This window comes from Blennius ocellaris, assembly GCF_963422515.1.
Source record: "Blennius ocellaris genome assembly, chromosome: 23".
NCBI lineage: Eukaryota > Metazoa > Chordata > Actinopteri > Blenniiformes > Blenniidae > Blennius > Blennius ocellaris.
The window spans coordinates 15,344,591-15,365,930 of record NC_137672.1 but is presented as its reverse complement, the minus strand read 5'-3'; positions in this window follow the sequence as shown (position 1 = coordinate 15,365,930).

The following is a 21,340-nucleotide window of genomic DNA, read 5'->3' as shown; positions in this document are numbered from 1 at the left end:
TCGTATCCGATTCAGCAGGGAGAAGAAGCCTTTATGGGTTAATGCTCTCGAGGGGGTAAAGCGACAGAAATGATTAAATGCAAACTGCATCGCACCATTTTAGCCTCAATTCTTCATTTTGTACGTCTCTAATGGCCACGTCACAAAATGTCACATATGAAGGAAGGTGGGAAAAGTGCTGAGGGAACAAAAGGAAAAGTAGGCTTGGATTCATTGTCGAGAATTCGGTGGTTTCTTCGTTTTAAATTGAAATGAATGTTCACATTATATTTCACAATTAAATGCTTTAATTATCTGGAGCCTGATTTCCACATTATGCATTTAGTATTTTGCTTTTGCAGCCGACTTCTTTTTTTTTTTTTTTTACAATAACAGTTGTTCAACTTTAAAGGGCTGATTGTCTCAATAACAAGCAAGAGAACAAAAATCCATGTTTGCTGCTCATTGGGGCGAAAGATCCTGCTTTATGCGATTACTTTGCAATACAATTTCAGGTACTGATAGCAACATTTCTCATTGCACCACAAATTGTACCACCATCTTCATCCACCGTGCAGGTGAATGAAGATGGCGGGGATGGGGATGGCCGTGACCCACCACACTTCTTCCCGGGTCGGATGTTGCTGCAGCAGCACGAGAAGCTGCGAGGCGGAACAGAGTACATGGTTTTCCTCATTTTTATGATCAAGCTATTATAATTCACACTTGGTGGTTCAAAAGACTTTTGCGCAAGAAGTAAAAGAGAGTGACGATCATGTATGAGATTAGTTTTTAATCGTATTTATTGTAGTTAAGCTCCAAAGTGTGGTCTTGTTAGAGTTTACTGACAAACACTGTAAGGGAACTCTAAATAATAGTTTCTCCAAACCATCTTTGTATTATATCTATGGTTCTGTACAGAAGCTAAACTAAAAAAACAAAAACCCCAAAAAAACAAGATCATTCGAAAATGATTAAAAGTCAAAACACAACAGCTTCAAATGGTGCGTGTCCAAACAGCTGCTCCATTATTCCTGCGTACAACCACACTCGAGTGGCAAACAGGCGCTCACTGACACATCCTCTCACTCGACGCCACCGTCCCATTTCTAGCCTCACTACCTCTGGAGAAAACCATCTCGTTCCAAAGAAAATGCTTCTTATGGGGGTTTTTTTGTAGCTGCCTTTATTTTGCTCCCTATGCCGACTCTGTTTTTCTCCTCTGAGGAAAGGCTATTTTGCTGTGAGCTACTGTGTATGACAACAGTAAAGAAAAGTTAGCTCGCAATCAGTCGCTCTGGAGTCTAGTTCTCCAGGCGAGAAATCAGGTTTAAAAGCTATTTTCTATCTGCTGTTTGCGGATACTTTTTTTTTTTTTTTTTTTAACAGTGTGATCAATTTTTGACTGAAAAACTAAATTCTCATTTAACCACGGCTGTAGATAAAGCACACGAGGTAATCAGAAAAATAAATGTATTCTGCAGACATGTCGTAAATCTCACAAATTTATAAAATAACTCGAGACATTGGCAGGGTTTCACAATTGCCTCATTTTAGTTGAAAGTTCTTGCCAATGTGCCACTTCAAGTTTGAGCAAGCTCATGATATTTGCTCATTTTGGGGAGCTTTGTCTGCAATATAATCTCACAGCCATCATGGATGTCTTAAACCTCTAAAAGCCCTTTCAATTTAGTTTCCAGGATTGGTAGAAACTGCAAGGAAAGAACTTTTTAACATGTCAGTCTCGCCTTTATCTTGTCTTCTGACATCTGATGACAAAATGATTGACTGACTCGGGAGAGAACCCGTATTTTCAAATCTCACATTTGGACATCCTTTGCAGCAAAGTTCCGCGCATTGGGAAAAAAATTACAGTATTATTAGGGCTTATTGATACAAATCGCAGGAGTTTTTTGAGTGACGAGTGGAATAAGACCCCGTTTCTACAATGTGCAAGACATTTTGGGTGTCTTTTCACATAACAGTGCTTGGAGCCACTGAAGACGCAACCTTTTGAAAAAGCTCCAACCCTGTTCAGCCAGAAAACTCAAGTTTTGAAATTGCTGAAGCAAACACTGCGACTGCTCATTACATACCACGGCCATAGTAAATTCTGTAGTTCTTCTGCACATGCATGAGTAGATGGACAACAACAACAATGGCAGCTTCCAGAGTCTCATGCATATTTTCCTGGGACTCGGTAGTTTTATAGTTGAGAGTCAACTACAACTCGGTGGTCCATCTATGTGAATGTCCGTGTAACTAGCTATTGTTTATATTTAAAGCGTATTGTTCTCTGTGCACCTGTGTGTGTTTTGTTACAAAAACAAACTACATTGTTTTCAGCATTTCTGCTGTCTCAGTGTAAACCGACGTCGTTTTCCAAATGTTGCCACGTCAACGCGAAACTTTTCTGTAAATGGGGCCCGAAACTCTTGAATCAGAGCTTTTGCACTTTAGTTTAGCCTAACTGACTTTTAGAAGCCCCTCGGGGTTATCACCTCCAGCTGCCCTTCAGTGCAGATTCTAAAAGGCAGTAAAAATTGTGATGCAATGTCAAGCAAGACACGGGTTTGTGTTTTTCTCGACTCTCCGTGCCCTCATTACCTGCACGCTGTACTGCCTCCCGCTCGCCAGACACAGGCAACACATTAAAGCCAACTCTGTGCTGCGAGACACCTTGATTGCTTTATTAAGTTTTTGATAAAAGAGCGGGAACACCGTCGACCCTTGTAACGTTTGACATTCCCAATTTCTTTGTGACCGTCCTCCTGCACAGCCTCCCCACCCCACACTTCACCTCCCCAGGTGGCCAGGGGGTGGGGGGGGGGGCTGCTTTGGCATCGCTCGGCCGAGGAAGGCCGTGCTGCCGGCTGCAGAAGTGTTTGTTTGTGGCGCTCGCTTATTGCTGATGCTGTTTGATATCTGTGGCTGGAGTCTTATCTGCTGGGCTGCCGCGGTGCTGCGGTTGCTCTGATATCTTGAAAGGCGCCTCAGTTTTGGGCAGCTGTCAATGCCTGCTCCTTCCTGCTTCTCTTCCTATCTCTCGCCTTCTTCTTATGCAATCACTTGGATCAAAACGAGAGCAAGGGGAGGAGGGTGACGGCAGAAATAATTTGTAGATTTATTAATTTTACTCACATGGCAGCTAATAGGGCTAAAAGCGGTGTACTGGAAAGCACTACACAATGATGTAATAATTTAAAGCTGTAGATGCGTCCGGTGAATCATTTCAATCCATCCATCGTCTTTACCGCCCAATCCTGTCGCGGGGCAGTGGCAATTTAGGGTCTCCAATTCACCTCACATGTATGTTTTTGTAGCGCGAGACGAAACCGAGAACATGCAAACTCCACAAAGAAATTCCCCGGCCACTATTTGAAGCGAACCATTCCGCCACCATGCGTGATTAATTTCCCTTTTTGTGAAATCAGTCCGACTCTACAGCAGTTGGAGACATAAACCGAGTAAATCAGGGTTTACAATTCTGCCGTTAGTCCTTTCCAAAGCCGCCTCGTTATCTTGTCTTCCATAACACCAACAGCTGTTGAGATACAACCTTATCAAGATTGATCTATTTGAGCCTTTTGTTTGTGCAGTATCAGCTACTGGCAAGCTTATAGCTTGTTATAAAAGGCTATTCCTACTGTACGTCGAGCTTTTGAATGTTTCTAACAGAGATGAGTATATTTTTGTTGGTCGGGGGGGGGGCGGGCGCCTCGGTTGTCGAGCCGCACCTACCTCCGAGAGTGCCGGTGAGCATGCTGACGCCAACACATAGATCCCTAACAGCAGGAAGCTAATGCAGCAACATATGGTGGGAAATTAACAAAGCGTGTGGCTCACATGACAGAGAGGAAGGAGGAACACAGGATCATAGCAGCCGGGATTAGTGGCTCTCTGCTGCAGTCTTTTGTCGAGTAACTGTGGGAGAAAGAGAGAGAGAGACACACACAAAGAAAGAGAGAGAGAGAGGCAGGGAAGAGAGCATCAGTGCCGACTCTGCAAGAATCGCGTCAAATAAGGCAAAGAATCAATTTGCACATGACATTCCAACAAATCTCATACCCAGATTGATTTCAATTTGATATATGCATCCGAGGATCGACTGGCATGCTCATGTCACATCATTTTGACTCAGAGAAAACAGCACAGGGGTAAAAGAGGAGGACACGAGGGAATGTTTATGCCCGTGTTTGCTGCTCAAAGTTGGTCAACCAGCTGACTTCCACAACTAGCGAGTGAAGGTCTAAAAGATCAGTACAATTATTGTTGACAAAGCAGCCGAGGCTGGTTGTTGGTGGTCTCCTTGCAATTGACTACAATCCTCCGTCATTAACTCTTTGAATGCATTCAAACCAATATTCACATGTGCGAGCACCATAAAAAAAAACCAATTGAAAACGTTGCCAAAATTGATCAACAAGTTGAATATGTGGAAGACCTTTGACCCACTACTTCTCAGGTGTATACTATGAATAGGATGGGTTAAATGCAGAGGAATTATTTCCCTGAGGTAATCAACAAAATATTTGCTTTCCTTCTTTCCATCCATATAGCCAATTAGCCCAAAATTAACTTTAAATAAACAAACAAATTAAAGAAGTCCTATCAGATAATTTGTCCTCCATGTTTTTCAGATAATTTTCAAAATTAGACATGTAAGAAGCATGGTCACACATTATTGTGCATCCCTGTACGATATGACAAAGGTGCATGGGACAGGCAGGACACAACAAAAAAGTTATAAAGTTATATAGAAGTTCAAAAAACAAGTGGCAAAACAGCCAAAGTACAACACAGAAAGTGCATTAAGTCATGCTGTGCAAACGGTATTGCAACAATGCAACACTGCAATAGCTGATAGTACAAGACATGACCTCCAATTGGAGACAATGTCTCTCAAATGTCATCACAGCAACTTTATTTCTAATAAGAGAAACATCTAAGTCATTGAAATGCATCAATTGGAGATCCAGATTTCAATCTTCATGCTAATCTAAATGACAAGCCAGCCAATGGCTGGTCAGATAGTCGCGATGGAAAGATGGCCAACACTCTGTCACACATCCAGGCTGCCATCATCGCTGAAAGTCGTCTTACAAAGAGTGACTGCAGGCGGCACAATCATGTCATTGGACCACTACAGCGAGTGAATATTTCAGCAGTGCTGCTCTTATTTTCCCATGAATTCATGATGAAAATAATTTATGCATATGGCCATTATAGTCCAAGAGAACACAGCTGTGTCGACGTATGTTCAATTCACCCGCTGCATGGGCACGGCACTGACAATTACCATTCGGAAGGGAGGGGTGGGGGGGGGGTGTGAAACTGCAGGCAGAGCCCGGACCTGCTTTACGTTTCCTGGCCGCAGCAGCAGACAGAGCTCTAAACAAAGCAATCAGCTGGTTAACTACTATCAGAGCACCTCGACAAAATGAGTGGTAATGCCCCTAACGCTTCTCCTCCCATTTCTTTTTCCAGCTGATCAAAAAGCCGTCACGCCACTTTGCACCCCGTAATGGTTTTTATTCTTTTGGTCTGTACTCTTTGGTATTTAGACGAACAAAAGGAAAATGTCGTCTCTGTCTCTGCCTGCGCGGTCGACGTGTACGTGCGCGCGCTCACGCCGAGATGCATGTGTAGTAATAAGAGGGGCTGCAGCCAGACTGAAAGATTGACTCATCCACATGGAGAGAGACGGACAGAGACAATGTGAGGAGAGGACACAGTGGACGGGTGACTGATCAGGACACATCAGTAATTATCTGTTTACTTGCTGCAGCCTCAGATTTTAATATAGCCTCTTCATCTATCCGACTGACCGCAATTACCTTTAAAAAAAAAAAAAAAAAAAAAGCTATCAGCTCGTCATTGTCCGTGTGCACGGGTGCGTGTGGGGAAAGGGGAAGAAACAGAGAAAAGGGGGTATTTTTAAGACGCTGCATGAGCTGCAAGCAAATAAGATCCTCCGTGTGTATCCACACCCAGGTTGATGTTTTTGTGTCTGTGTGTCACAGAGTTTGTTCCATCAAAGCGTTTCTATAAATAGCGCCAACACTGCTCGCCAGCTACACAGCATAATGTGTTATATAACCTCGTCCGAATGCTTACCGAGACCACATCAGCATCAGCAACTAGGCTGCTACCTGTTATAATGCTGAAAGGCTCCCTCTCTTTCTCACATGCGCCGACACACACGGTACATGCTCCTCTTTATTATTCATGCAGCAATTCTGCCTTTGCTAGAAAGAATAGTGGGGGGAAAGGCAGCGAGGAGATACGATGGGTGAAACAGCAAATAACTGTCCTACTTTGACCATTAATCATAAACCCAAATACCATATTTGAATGATGGTTAAATTTAACATCACAGTGGTTCAAAAGGTAGCATTTTGTCATGCATCCATTCAGAATCATCACCCGTATGTGCAGGATTATTTCCTAATTTCCTGGCAATTCTTGCCGCTTTGATAGCAAATGCTCAGTAAGACTGATTTTACATGGTCAATGGTATCGAACAGGTGTTCCAGTGGAAGTACAGCAGCTCAGGCCACCAGCCTGCTGACGTCAAGAGGCTTTGGCTTCGTTTGGTGTAATTGATTGCCAGAAACTGCATACGTGTCCCAACAAGGTGTGACATGAGCATCCATATTGGACCAGACAAGACAAAATCTGGTCATGGATCTTTGTGATGATGAAACGTATGTTCATTCATATTAGAGAACGTAGTGGCTTGTTATATTGTGTTTGTGGGAAACTGCAGAGATTTATTTATGGAATTTAAGCTCAATACATCTCCTGTCACATCTCGACAGAGCTGTCATTTTTAAGAACTGATCCTCGGGTGATGCAAAATATTGGTGATAGTTAATCAGTTCGCAGAAATACTTGGGTTTTTAGTAATGATGAATAATGAATAGCTTTCACATATTTCTTTTCTGGTTTGGCTTCTGTTCATTTATCAGTCAGGTGTGCAAACAGGGAGCACTGCTCAATTTGATTCCCGGCTGCATTGCCTTCTTCTCCTGAGGAAATGACTGAGGATAGATGACAACACGGCTACCTTATGAAAGAAAGAGAAGCACCACGTTCTTTGGATTATGGATTGTTTAATTTGACATTTGATTATATGCATTAATTGGTAATGTGAAGTAAAGAGGATCCAACCATTCTGATGAGACAATAATGTGTATCTGGTCATATTTTCCGTACATGGGTTTCCCAAAGCTAATGACTAATTTTGAGCCTAGTTTCCAACTCCAAGTAGATTTTTTTTTTATATATATCTTTGCTGCACTTTCTGCATGGTTTCCATTTCCAACAACATTTTTGGACAACAACTAAAACGCTTGTGTGCCAACTGACCTCCAATAACACACGCCACAAAAGATTTCTTAAAAAAAGATGAGTTTACACCTGCCCTGACAGCTGAATGCAATTATCCAGGTCAATTCAGCAGATCATTTTTGTTTCTTTTGGGGGGGGGGAGAAGTCAGGATTCAGTCATTTTATTTCATGAGCCTATTGTGCAAAGAACACAGGACAGGGGTTAACTGTCCATAAACACTGATTCACTCAGCATCTGATACACATGGCGCGACCCACTGTACACAGATACACTCCTTCACACCCTTTCCCGTCCATCTTTATCACACCATTGATTCCTGCATGATTCCCCCACTTAGTTTTAATCCAACGAGGTGTGTAATGGCTGCAGTGACGGGGGAATGTTTGAAATGACTGCTGCGGTCACGGCCCAAGAGAATATGCTCATCTGCTGGAGATGTGGGCTTTGGCGACAGCAGCATGCCTCTTATCTCTAACCACTTAGCACTGATCTAAAAAAGGCTGATAGTTGTGTGTGTGTGTGTGTGTGTGTGTGGGGGGGGGGGGGGGGGGGGGGGGGGGGGGGTAACTGGAGCAAATGTCACCAGTGGACCATTTCGGAGCCAAAAGGAACTGAGAATATCAGCTGTGACCAACCCCTACCGAGATGAACACATGTAAAGCTGGTGCCACATTGGTGTTTGCAGCTGTGTTATCGTTGTTTTTTTTAATCACTGCCAAAAGCAAATTATTGAAAATGATTTGTTGCTATAGTCTAGGACAATAAAAGTGTTACAAATGACCCACAATACTCACAAGTTGTTTTCAGTAATTGGTCACAAGTTCAGTCAAGTCTGAAACCTTTAAACCGTTTGAAACCGTTATTGATCTGTAGTGTTAAGATTTACTTGGGTACCTAAACCGGAGTCCTACTCCTGGTCAGGCTTTGATACTTTGGTCAACAGCTCCGGTAACGTCTGATGTTCTTGGCAAAGTTCTTGAATCTTTAGTTTCAAGCTCAAGACAAATGACAAGCATCTGAAATACAATCGAGGCTATCCCGAGTTCTTTGTGTCCGAGCACATCAGAGTACAAGAGAACTTTCAAATGTTTGAACTGGAGTCAAAGCTATGTGGAACCTTTGATCTCGAGAGTAAAAATGAGTCATTGAACAACCTGCAAAAGACATTCACGGCATTAATTCAAAAGTTGAAGCCAAGCTCGCATTCTACTTCCCAAGTCCCAGCCAAGTATGCCTGGTCATATTAAGAGAAATCGAGTCAATTTATAAAGTAATATTAATTCAATAAAGAGTTTAAGTCTTGCATCTCTGCTCACATATTCAATCATTCAGTTTTAACACATTCATCCATTCAACATGTAAATAACAATGAACGGGTAAACTTTCTGCACCAAAAAAACTAATTAGTAGATTCCTCTTTTGATAATGTTATTCAGGCAACGTGTTCAGTTTATAAGATTAAGCCAACAAAATAAAATATAAAACTCAAATTTGCACCACTGGCGGAGGCAAATGTTGGTGCCCAACCACCCCGTCCGCCCCTTTTCTTTACAACTGGACATCACCGACTCAGAAGGCATCAACTTGGAAAGCGAGGAAGAGAAAGTGGCAAATTAGACGAGAGCGAGAGGGGAACCGTGTGTGAAGCGGACGGATTATTAGAAATGTGTGCAGTCATGTGGGAGAGCTACGGCTGGGTAAATGCAAGGACTTGTGTGTGCGTGTGTGTGAAAGTATCTTATCTTAATTAAGATTTCCGTATCAATTTTGAGTTTACCCCAAAATGTAATCACATAATTATGGTTCACCTTGGCCTGTGTCGTGTGCATGTGCCATTTGAGTTCATGTGGCATTTGTATGCATTTTATTTAAATCAGGAGTATTGGTGGGAGGTTGGGGGTCATTAAATATATTGCACATTTTCTAGATATGATTTATCCAGCGCAATACGTTTCATTTCCTCGATTTCCCGGCCACCTGGGCTTTGTATCCCCACTCCCCATCCGACCTTGTATTGTGGCCTTAAATCTCAGTGACCGCTCTCATCATTCTCTGCTCCCATTTCGACCCCCATGACTCGCACTTCCAGTGTCCCATCTCCTGTGCCATCCCTCTCTTCCTCCTCCGTTTCGCTGCCGTTGCGGTTCAGCGGCCGCATGAAGGCAAACCTCTGACCGCAATCTTTTACACCGCACCTGGTTGGCGCCAGACACAACCAGACACGCAGTATGTTGTGTTTCTTTATGGCTTCGAGGGACATTACATTGACTTACATTCACTTCCCGCAGACTTCCTCATAACTTAGAAATAACTTTCCTTCCTTGCTTACCTTAACCCTGTCGTTATTCTAACGATGTTGCTGTCAAAATAAGAGCGGACGAACTTAAATCGTCCGCTCCCACCACTGGTTGCACCCACCACTCAACTGATGCGATTTATAGGCAATAAAAAGCACAAGTCTCCTCTTGCTTTTATGATTTTAATTAACCATTCCATTCATGTATTGAATTGTTTTAGTACAACTTTTTCTATTTTTTTATTATTATTATATAGAATTTAATAGCATGTACATAGTCTGCAGGGCCCAAAACGGTGACCTTGAAAAAACTCATTGTCAATATTGTCACAATTCAACACACACAAAAACACACACACACACACACACAAAAACTTGTCTACACTTGTACCCATGGCAACCAATTCAATGAATGCACTGTGAAGCTTCAAGCCTCTAATCAGAGCCATGTTAATGATCAATAATCAATTAATCATTAATGGTTGGAAAACAACGTGAGGATTAACCCTGTGTAAGCTTTTTTCAACACACCTTCTGTAGCAATTATACTCTGCTATAGTGACTCTAAATAAACTGAAACACTTAAATTATTAAAGTCATGAATTAAACTGGGTGGGGGGGGGGGGGGGGGGGGGGGGGGGGGGGGGGGGGGGGGGGGGGGGGTGTAATGTAGTATTGCTTAAACTTTCTCCATCTTTGTCGAGTCGATCTTTATTAAACAAGCAGCGACACAAAATTAGACTGATAAAGCCTTTTTATTCCATTCAAACAAATCTGATGAGAAACATGAAGTCTATTAAACTGAAGCAAAACTCATTGGGTGAAAAAAAAAGCTACAGTGTCCTTCAATTATCAGAGTCTGCTTCACATCTTAAAATGTATTTCTGCACCGTCACGTCAGAAATCAAAGAACCTGACCAGTGGTTTGTTCACTGATAACACCGAGATTCAAATGCGGTTTACAGGGAGCGCTTCACTTGCAGACGCTATGGCTCGAGAAGCAGGAGTCGTGAATAAAAAGATGATAGAGAGAATGAAAAGGGGAAAAAAAAACATGCAGAAGTGTGGACAGGATCAATAAAGACATGTGTTTATTAGATTGAGGCGGGCTGTGACAAAGCCCAGCCCGGAGTGGAACACTAGCGTGTAATCATGTACTGTTTTTTTTTCTCCTCCCCGCGGAGCGCCCGGCTCGCTCGCTCACTCACGCCTCGAGACATAAAGAAGCATGCAGGTAAACAGCCGTCAGTCTGGTTTGGGGACTATTGACGGAGAGGAGAGGAGAGAGAGAGAGAGCGAGAGAGAGCGAACGGGGAGCGGCTGATTGGAGAAAAGTCGTGGTGCAGGTTGGAGCTGCGATAAAGAATTTAAGTTCTGGAGCCGGTTTGGAGGAGTAATGGCATGAATAGACTATAATGCTGGGTTTCATTTAAAGTCTTACTTACCATTCAAACCTCAGACAGTTTTACTATAGATGTACGATTAGTGGATGGCTACATTTGTTTGTTGATGTCCAGTCGTCATTAGTTCTCGCTGGCAGTATTGATGTTTGTGATTATTCTTCAGCTAAATGCCCCATTTAAACACAGCCAAAGGGCCATTTGTAAAAACAAGATTTTGGCACGCGTGCGTCTCACATTTTATTCGTGTAATGAACACAGCACGTATCCTTGGTTTGTTATGATTGCTGACATTACCAATTGTAACCGAGCCAGGAATGATAATATAAGAATCTGCTGATTGAGACGAATGAAACCCGCATCGCACAACGTACAGTAACGATACATCACCGCCGGCAGCGGGCGTGTTGCTCCAAAGAGGATTGATGGAGAAAATAGGAGTGGAATTTGTCCTCTCCCTTCATTACTATGCTTGCTCTCCACAAGCAGTGCGCCAAACAATGTCTGAGTCAGAGTGAGCGAGCGATCCGAACGGCACGGCCTCGGACCGGCGGCGCATACACAAACGTGCGCGGTGCCGCCGTGACCTCCGACGTGTGCAGGATGTCGCCGTCAACTCAGGGGGAGATACACAGAAGCAAATGTCATTAAACGCAGGAGAAAAACAAAGGGAAAAGGACTTAACCTTTAGAGAACTGATGTGTGTGTTTGTGTGTGTGTGCGGGTAGGTGCATGTGAGGCAACAGTGCGTCCTCCACTGTTTTCTAGAAGTTTCAAGTCGCCGTTAACATTTACCCATAGTGGATCAAACCGAATTAAATGTATAGCGTCATACCAAACCAAGTATTTCTGTTTTCCAGCCCTTAACACTGATAAATTAACTGTTAACACATGTAAAGCATGATCTAAACACTTTTTGAAGACGAATGCATGGATTGTGTTGAATATAAAAAAAATCCTTTTTTCTCTTGTAAGAGAGTAAAACATACCATTCTAATACTACATAATTGACTAGGAATAGACATCAAGCACTAAATGACAGGTAATTTTAGTAAGGTAAAAGAAAGCTTTCTCACAATTATACAACAAATCATTTCCCACGTTATGTGCTTTAATATGTCTATTTTAGGGATGAGTTTTTCAGTTTTTTTTGTTGTTTTTTTTAAAGTAAAGATAATGTTGTTCCTGAGATGTCAAGGAGGGCACGTTAGTTTCAGGGTTTTATAAAAGCTGTGGCAAATTAGGGCCTAAATAGTGACTTTAGTGCAGTCAAACGATCAAGATGCACAGTTCACACTGAAATGCACATTAAATGTCTGGAGACAGGTGAATCGGCCCAATCATGGCGGGACAATCAAGCAAGTTTGAGAAAAGGAATGAAAGGCTCTACTAAGACATTTCAATAGAAGGTTAGATAAAGATAATATATCAAATATTACAGGTTCAAAACAACAAAAGAAACAAAACTAAGGTTATGAGAATCAACAACGCTATGGCAAATGAAGACGCTCTCTCCAGTTGCAGCACACCTGATTGCAATAAAGGGCTCGTTATTGGGCTTTTTCACAACCTTGGTGATGACATCATCATTAGATTAATTTATGCTGAAGCAGGGAGATAACTAGAACCTGCAGGACAGGTGCCCTCAAGGACCCGGGGTTGGAGACCCCTGGTCAAAATGTTTAACTGGTGCCTGGATTCTATCCTTGGAATCGGATGGCCTTTGGTGACCTCCCATAGACCTTCATCACAGATTACCAACACAGGAATGGCACAACCGAACATTCTCGAGGATTGTGTGATGAGACAAATACTAACTCAGGAGTGATGGGGTTAACTCACTCAGATCAAAAATAAATAGTAAAATAAAGTTCCTATGAAAGGTTCACCGGAGAAAGACCGAGTATGCAAGGGTGCCAAGTTTTTCCAGTTGTAGTTAGTGAAGCGAGTCCCTCATTCAGTGAGCTAATTACGAACTTCATCCACCTACAAAAAATGATAAGAATCAATGAGTTTTGCTCTTTCATCGTGCTCGTCTGTGAATTCCCGTGAACTGCTCACGCAGTGGGGGGGCGACGCCCCGGCAAAAAGTTTCACATCTGTGGCCTGTCAGCAGGCGGAGCATTCACTCCGGCTTGGTACTGAACTCAACTCTGAATCTGTCCAGTCTGTCTGGCCTTTATCACAAAACATGACGTGAACCCACGACACGGCCGTATTTGTGCGTTGCGCAGGTTGATGGACAGCTTCTTCTAAAACGGGACAAGAAAACTGACATCTGCCTGTGCAGCCGTGTTGGTGGAGAGGTGTGCTTGTTTTTTTGGCATGCCAAAGCTCGAGAGAGAGCGAGAGAGAGAGCGGCAACGCTGGTAGAAAACGACACCACCCCCCCACGCAGAAACACCTACACGTGATGGCCTCGGTGGGTGCAGAACACAGATGAACAAGTTTCTGACACGCAAACACACCAGTTGCATAACCCGGCTTCCTTTTCGCCTGCACTCTCGTCAACCTCTTAAAAAGGTGTTGTGTATTTGACGAGAAACAGAAGCTGGGAAAGTGAGAAACGATCCTCCGGCACATTCTCACAATATGTGATAAACGGGTCTTTGAAAAGTAGTGTTTGATAAATTAATGGACCAGCGGTGCCTGATAGTTGGTAAACATCTGATATGCAGCAATTTTTATTGCGATAAATACAAACAGTCATGTGGATGGCAATGACTTTGAGCTTTCAGAACAGTGCTTTTTCTCTTTTGCAGCATACATAATGTACATGCTGATCTTGGGATAACAATAACCTTGTGATGCATTGTGCAGCCCTAATTAAGTAATCTTCAGAAATAGTGCATTGCTTTACCGGGTCATTAGAAAAATACAGAGTTATTTTGCGGAAGAAAAAAAAAAAACTTGCATTATTTTCATTTTCTCAGATGCATCATTATCGTGAATTTTGGTGGAGGAAGATGCTCGATAATCTAGACGTTATCATTGTAGAAGCAGCAGTATTGAGATGAACTGCCCGCATGCAGACAGGCTGTGTAAGTGTATTCTAACGGTTTGATGCGCAAATGCCTCACAGCTGGGTACAGAGACTAATGTTAGTTTTATTTTACAGACATTTTCCTGTGGCTGTCAATATCAATGAGTTAATTAATGAATAAAGAAGTTCTGCTTCAGTAAAGAGGACGTCGGTAACTTGGTAAGTAACTTTCCGACAGTGAGACAGCGGCTCTGCAGCTTTTCTGCTGTTTTCATGTTTGACATAACAATTAGCATCTTCTGCGAGACCTCCAGTAATTCAAATCTGATTTCAGTCAGTAACGACATCGTTGACACTTTCTTGACACGTGAATGTTTGAAGAAGGCCATTTGGGACGATTTAAGACGCCTTCTGCTGTGATTCTAGCCGCCTGTAGCTTCGGCACACAGAGGCGCTCCATTAGCTTTTTTCATTTAAAGCGGGCCTTATTCTTAGTGTGGCAATTTCCCTGCTACACTGCTGTCTAATTAAATTTTACTGACTACGGGGGGGTCAACCGAAATCACCTCACCGCCTGCCAAGGTCAGCTGCTGTGTTTGCGCGTGCCGCGAGTCAGCCTCCCATGTATGACACGCACCCTGCGAGCACACGCAAACACACGCCGAGCGCCCCGCTTGCGTCTCCTGGCTGGCAAATGACATGTCCTCAGCGAAGTTGCCCTTTTGGCCCACGCCCGCACACGTCCGACTAAAAAAATGTCTCATTGAATATTTAATAAAAGGGCGCAAACGTAGTGATGACAGAGACGCGAGAGCGCGCCTGTAATTATTCCGAATCAACCGAGGCACCGCAAGGGGCAGCGGCTCCCCACGTCGATTTTCTGACCCACTGCTTCTCACTCGCCCCTTTCCAACGAGCCCATCCCTCTCCTCTGCCTTAATCTGAGCCCGTCTGTCTGCGGCTGACATTAAAAGCACATTGCAAGTCAGTATCCCTGAGTAAATTGTTGTCGTCATGAAGCTGGGTGTGTGTGGTGGAGCAATATTTAAATGACTGTGTCACCCTGCTGTTAGATGTGGAAGGCTGCCACGGCTTTGGCAAGGAGCACCTCTATGAATATGCAGAGCAGCAACGGTAATTTACACGGAAATTTGTGTGCGCACGCGCTCGCGTGCGAGTGTGTGCATTAGAGAGTGAAAGGGGCAGCGGAGGGGAACATTTTGCCGAAATGATCCCATTCTCCTAAATCCCTTTGCTAGAGAGCAGCTCATCTATACAGAGTGCTGCAGAGCTGAAAATAGACATATAGAGCTGCCCTGAATAAAAGATGACAGGGCAGCACAGCGCCGCATCGCCACGCCAACAAAAGCCATCCAAAGTGCGGGCGCACGCGCGTTCACCTGCACGTGCTAGCCTGCTAGCACTTAACGTTTCCACGCATGCGTTGAACACGTCTCCAGTCGTGTGCCCTTGAGCAGAGGGAGGCGGCAATGGAGTGTGTTTGTGTGTGTGTGTGTGTGTGTGGGGGGGGGGGTCCTCCTCACCCTCACACATTGCTGGTTGCACGCTGAATACTGTATGTGTAAAAATAGACACGGATGTCTCAAAAAGCGTCTTTCATCCACATTTTCACGCACGAGTAATTCCCTTTCATCTCCAGCCAACCAATCGAGTGCAGTGACCTGGGAGAGGATAATGACATTAATGGGGTAGGGTTGTTTCAAACCCCCCCCCCCAACCCTTTCCTCCCAGTTAGAATTAAAAGCCACAAACACTGCTGGGAATTAAATTAATTGAATTATTTATTTCACAGAAATGTGAGCTCACACACAGCTGTGTGACTGGTGAGATTGAGTGCCAAAGGAAAGTTCACCTTTTTTGTCCTTCCGCTGCCAGAAGTTTTTCATGAAATGCTTGGAATGAGTTCAACACAGGCTCAATACATTATAGGTTTTATGTTTTGTTACGTAGAATCCATCATCTTCGTTCTTTCTGGAGCTTGTATGTACAACAGTTGGCAATGCAGCAGTTTCTCAAGTTAACTTAATTGGAAATATTTTGAAATGCTTTATGACAAGACCACAAGAACGCTAAGAATTAAGCATCGAGTGCACATGCATAGCCAACTTGTCGTCGACCACACTGCCGACTGAAAAAAGCAGCACAAGGGGAGTCCACTTCGGTGACGGCTGCTTCCTTTTGGGCTAATTGGTATGCTTTCCAATACAGAGGTTGAAATCCCCCAGTCCGCCTGCGTGCTGAGGAAAACAAAGCCTTCACCTAATAATGAATCTCAGCCCATATTTCACACCGCATTTTGATTTTGCGTATGCTACCCAGGCACAGAGTCACTGGCTGCGTTGAGGGATCGAGGGGGAGATTAGAGTCAAGGGACTCGACGAGAGCATGTGCTTGTTTACAGATCACGGGTTAAGCAGGGAATCATATGTATGTTTTCTCTCAGAAGCCCAATTCTGTGAGCAATTTATTTCCAAATTGCTGGCTGTAATTTCACTTTAGGTGCACTGAGAAAGGTTAAGGTTGGCATAAGGATTTGAAGCAACAGTGACAAATATCCCTTAAACCATCACGTCTGTATTTAAGCCAGCATGCTGTATGTCAACACCAGTGACCTTTGGCCCAGTGTCTATCTGCAGAGTCGAGGCATGCCCATGCATCTGCGGTCCCAAAAGGTTTTCTTGCTTCCTGCTGAATGCCCAATCAGATGAGGTTGCCAAGCAACACATGCTCCTCCAGCCAAGTGACAAGCCTTTATGATGCTACGTCCTTAAAAAATACATGAATACTGGATAGCATTCATGTTTATCTGTATTTGCAGAGAATCTTTTAGAGCAGGGATGTCAACAAGATGCCCGAGAGCCCAATCCGGCTCAATGGGACGGCCTTGCAAATACATAAACAAAAAACTTTACCGAGGGCTGCATTGTCTTGGTAGAGTAAAAGCTGGCTTGCTTGTTTGTGAAGTAGCATTAATGTACTGCGAGGTTACATTTTTCAAAAAAAAAATTTAAATATGCCACAAACTGCAAGTCTTGAGAAGTGACAAGCTTTGTCCAATGTCAGCCTTAAGAGAGGCAGTGGTAGAGACGATTTGAGAGTTCCAAGTGAAATAATTTTACATTATAGGAGGATCTATAAAGATTCAAATCCCCCATATCCTTTGTATATTATACTTTTTCATGCTTTGTAAAAAAAAAAAAAAAAAAAGATACGGAATAAAATGTTCATATCCTCATTCATCTTTGCAATGAAAAAAAGGAAAACATTTGGAGATGTGTGTGTGTGTGTGTGTGGGGGGGGGGGGGGGTGTAGATTATTAAGTTGTAATTTTAATAGTCTAGCCCACTCAGGATCACATTTTAGAGCAACAATTATGACCGACTGAGTTTATCTTTTGTATTTTGCAAGTTGGCATCTTCCAAATCTTCAGCAAATCTGATTTTCACTGCTTATATTTTAGTATTTTCAGAATTTGATAAGGCAGAGGGGGAAAAAATCATTGGTTAAGATCATTTGAATCATTTATTCTAAGGGGATTCTCTTAAATATCTAAATATAAATGTGTTGAAAACATGTCTGTTGCTGGAACATTGACTTTAAAGCCTGTCATCCTAACACGTTGTGAATATTGACAGTTATATCTATGATTCCCATTTGCCAATTTGTTTCCTTAATGAAGGGTTTTAGTTGGTAAACAGTTCATCTATTATGCATTTTAAATTATGCTTAGCCAAATAGGAACAGTTCTCCAGTTATCTGATGGTTACATGTGGAGCTGTCCTTCATTTGACACTATGGATTGATTTTTCTTTCAAATAGTGCTGGACATGCATTCTGTTCATCTTTACTGCCAATTGCTAAACAATAACATCAAGACAATTGATTTCAATTTAGTAGGTTGGGAAAATTTCACCATGTGATTTAACAAAACGGACGACTGTCAACCAGGGGAGGTCTGAGCACCATCATGAAGCTTCGATACAGAAATAAAGTAATTATTCAAACAACACTATATCTGTTGATGTGAGATGCTGTTAGCCTTCATTTGTTATTAATACTTTAAAAAAAGATCAGATCAGATCTTCATATTTCCGGTTTAAACCCTTCCTCATATCAAATGTCAGTATTGAGCAGGATAACCAAAACCTGTGGCTCTGCAGTTGAAAGGTTTTTCCACGATCCCAACAACAGACACTCTCAGAAGCCATCACAGTACATTTATATTCATTACCATCTGAATTACGCTGTCAATATGACAAAAAAAGTATTCTCGTGTTTTAATGTTTCATTTGGATTTGCAGGAAAGGCGTTTGTGTCTGAGTGGCAACACCATTACCTCTTTCTTCCCCTTCCTTTTACCGCAGCCCTTTGTGCTGTTGGGAGAAAGCCGTGCGGGGAAAGAAAAGAGCGCGCGGTGAATCCATTATTCCAGGAGACTTCAAATCTTTTGCTTGGGGCAAATGTGACTTCGCAAAAGCCTGTTTTGAGAAAAAGCTGGTGATCCTGAGCTATTTTTAGTGCCCATTTCCCCCCCTCCCTCACGTCCCTCCTCCTCCTCTCCCGCCCTCTTCTTCCTCTCCTCTTCACCTCTGTCCATCCCTTTAATATACTGAGGAGGGCTCCTCTCACTGCTGAAACACCCCTGTGCACACAGGTATTACCACGGCCTCGCAATTCACCTCAAAATCCCTCATCGTGCGCGTGTGTGTGTGAGTGTGTGTGCGCGCGCGCGCACGGGTGTGTCGGTGTCAATGTGTCTTGGGAAGCGAGGAAGAAAGATGGAGCGATTTAGCTTGACAGACAGGTTTTGTAATACAGTACTTCAAATTATACTCCCTCTCCACCAAGCTGCCCAAGCCACTTATTCACAACCACTCCTGGTCTAATGGAGAACATGGCCGGGGTTCAGGAGTTTTTCAAAATGGTCAACTGGTGTCCGACGGAAATGTGCCCTTCACAAAGGTCTTTGAGCCAAGAAACACTCAGCAAATGCCGTAGCTGCTGTACTGAAGCGTGAGCAGGCCAAACGGAGGTGGAGGCTGTCCGACGCGATTGGAGGCCGATGAGAATTTGTGATATGTTGATGGCATCAATGATGTCAGATCCAGTCACCAGGGTAACAACGTCATGGATGGATATATTTAATATTTACCAAGATTGCGTTTCAAATCACAGCAATAAACCTTGAACTGAAATGCATCAATTTAAAACAATTCAGGTAATGGGAATCATCTTTTACGCATCGTGAATTTCTGTACCAGATAACTGAATTTAAAGCCACTAAATTGGATGGTAAAAAGCAGTCAACCATAAAGCAACATCACTTTGGTGAAACCATAAAATTACCAGAAGTTGATCCTCAGAGAACTGGAGATGTTGGTGCAAGGCATCAAATTAAATTGTTCAGGAGCAAATGGGTGGGCCAACAGTACCGATGCCATTCAAGAGAATACATTTGATCCAACAGTTTGTTTTTTCTTTTGCGACAGGCTTCAATGAGTCCCAATCAGCCTGCTGATTTTTTAACTCCCCCTCACCACTCTCAATCCACCACCACAACCTTCAGCCATACATCATTTCTAATATTTCATATGTAAATAGGCCAATTGTGAATATCTTGTTATATAATGACGTATATATAAAATTGAATTGAAATTTAATTCAATTTTAATTCAACAAGAACATTGTCATTCTGGACATTTCGCAACATATTTCGCCATTCACTTTGGTCAAAACAAAAGAAAAAGCATAAAGTGATTAGACTTGGCCCTAAAAAAGAAAATGTATTTGCAAATTTTTCATGCAGACTATTAACCAACTTGTTTATTCAATGCAATGTTTTATGAATCAGGACATGCAGGTGAGTGAAAGGTGACTTTGTCTGCCATAGTCACAAGGGACATACACCATGCAATGGATTATACAATTACATGTGCAAACTAAATCACCAGATTTAAATCATCATGTCATGTCTTCTACCAATTTGTTGGCAGACCTGAATTAAAACATACTAAAATCAAGAATCCAGCACATCACGAGTATGGGCGCCGGATATATGTGCATCATTCACATTTGATGGTCAACATGGAAAAAAAAAAAATCTATATTTATTGAGCGTTTTTCTAATTGCAAGGTCAAATCCTGTTTATTTTGTAGAAGGCCACAAGGTAAAGTGGTGTGCTGCAGGCTTTTTCAGAGTGCTCTGTTGGTAATGGGTGGTGGGAGGAAGATTGTGTGGTTGAGAGAGAGAGAGAGAGAGAGAGGGGAGGGGGAGGGATGAAGGGGAGGAGGCGAGGGGTTACGAGGAGCCTGATGGTCTGGGAGAGAGAATGAGGGAGGGAGGGCCGCGGTGGAGAGCAACTGTTATTGAGGAGCTGTGTGAGGGAGTGCAAATACTGGTTTGGGAGTTGTTTAGAGCGGCGAGGAGGCGGGACGTGGGAGGCAGGGTGCAGGTGTGCTTATGTATTGGTCAGGCCCCGCTGCTTTCTAACCCGGGACCCCTGCCATCCACGCCACCTGCGCCAGCCAACGCCGCCTCCATGCAGCGGCGCCACCTCCACGAGCCTTTCCCCTCTCATTTGCCCCCCACCCCCAGGTTCGACTTGTTCACGGCTAATTTTAGACGTGTTCACTGGAGTGAGATTTTGCATTGAGCTGTCACACTTCATAACAGAACGCAAGTGAAAGGCTTCCGACGATACAACTCATTAAATGTAACTTAATACAGATTATACTGTACGCAACTACAGGGAAAGTCTATATTACAGCTAAGATATCGACAAAGGAGGATTACGTATTCGACATGTCTGAAGTACAAGGAGCCGATTTTTAAATGGTGCAGCCGAAAAAAACATTTAAAATTTTCAGTTGCAAGTATTATTTAAATATTGTAAAATTAAGTCATTTTTTAGATAGAAATACTCCAACTCATGCATTTTGAGTCAATACGGTTAATAAATAGCTATTCAGTTCGCTCTTCATATTGAGTTAGTCCATTATTTGTTGCCAGTAGAGGATGACACTTTTGTGAACCAAGTTGACCATTCTTTGTTTACAGGTTCTCCTTGTGTGTCCATAATGTTTTCTCTGGGTACCTCCATTTCCTTCCATTGTGCAAAAACATGCATTTAAGGTTTTTTTTTTTTTTATTGTTAACTCCAAGTGCCTCTAGGTATAAATGTGACCGTTGGTGTGCAGTCTCTTTGTTGGTCCTATGATGCACCAACTGCCACAGTGGTTATCCATCCATCCCTAGATGTATCTTCCATACAGCTTTATTAAACCGTGCTTGCATTAGTCACCACCTT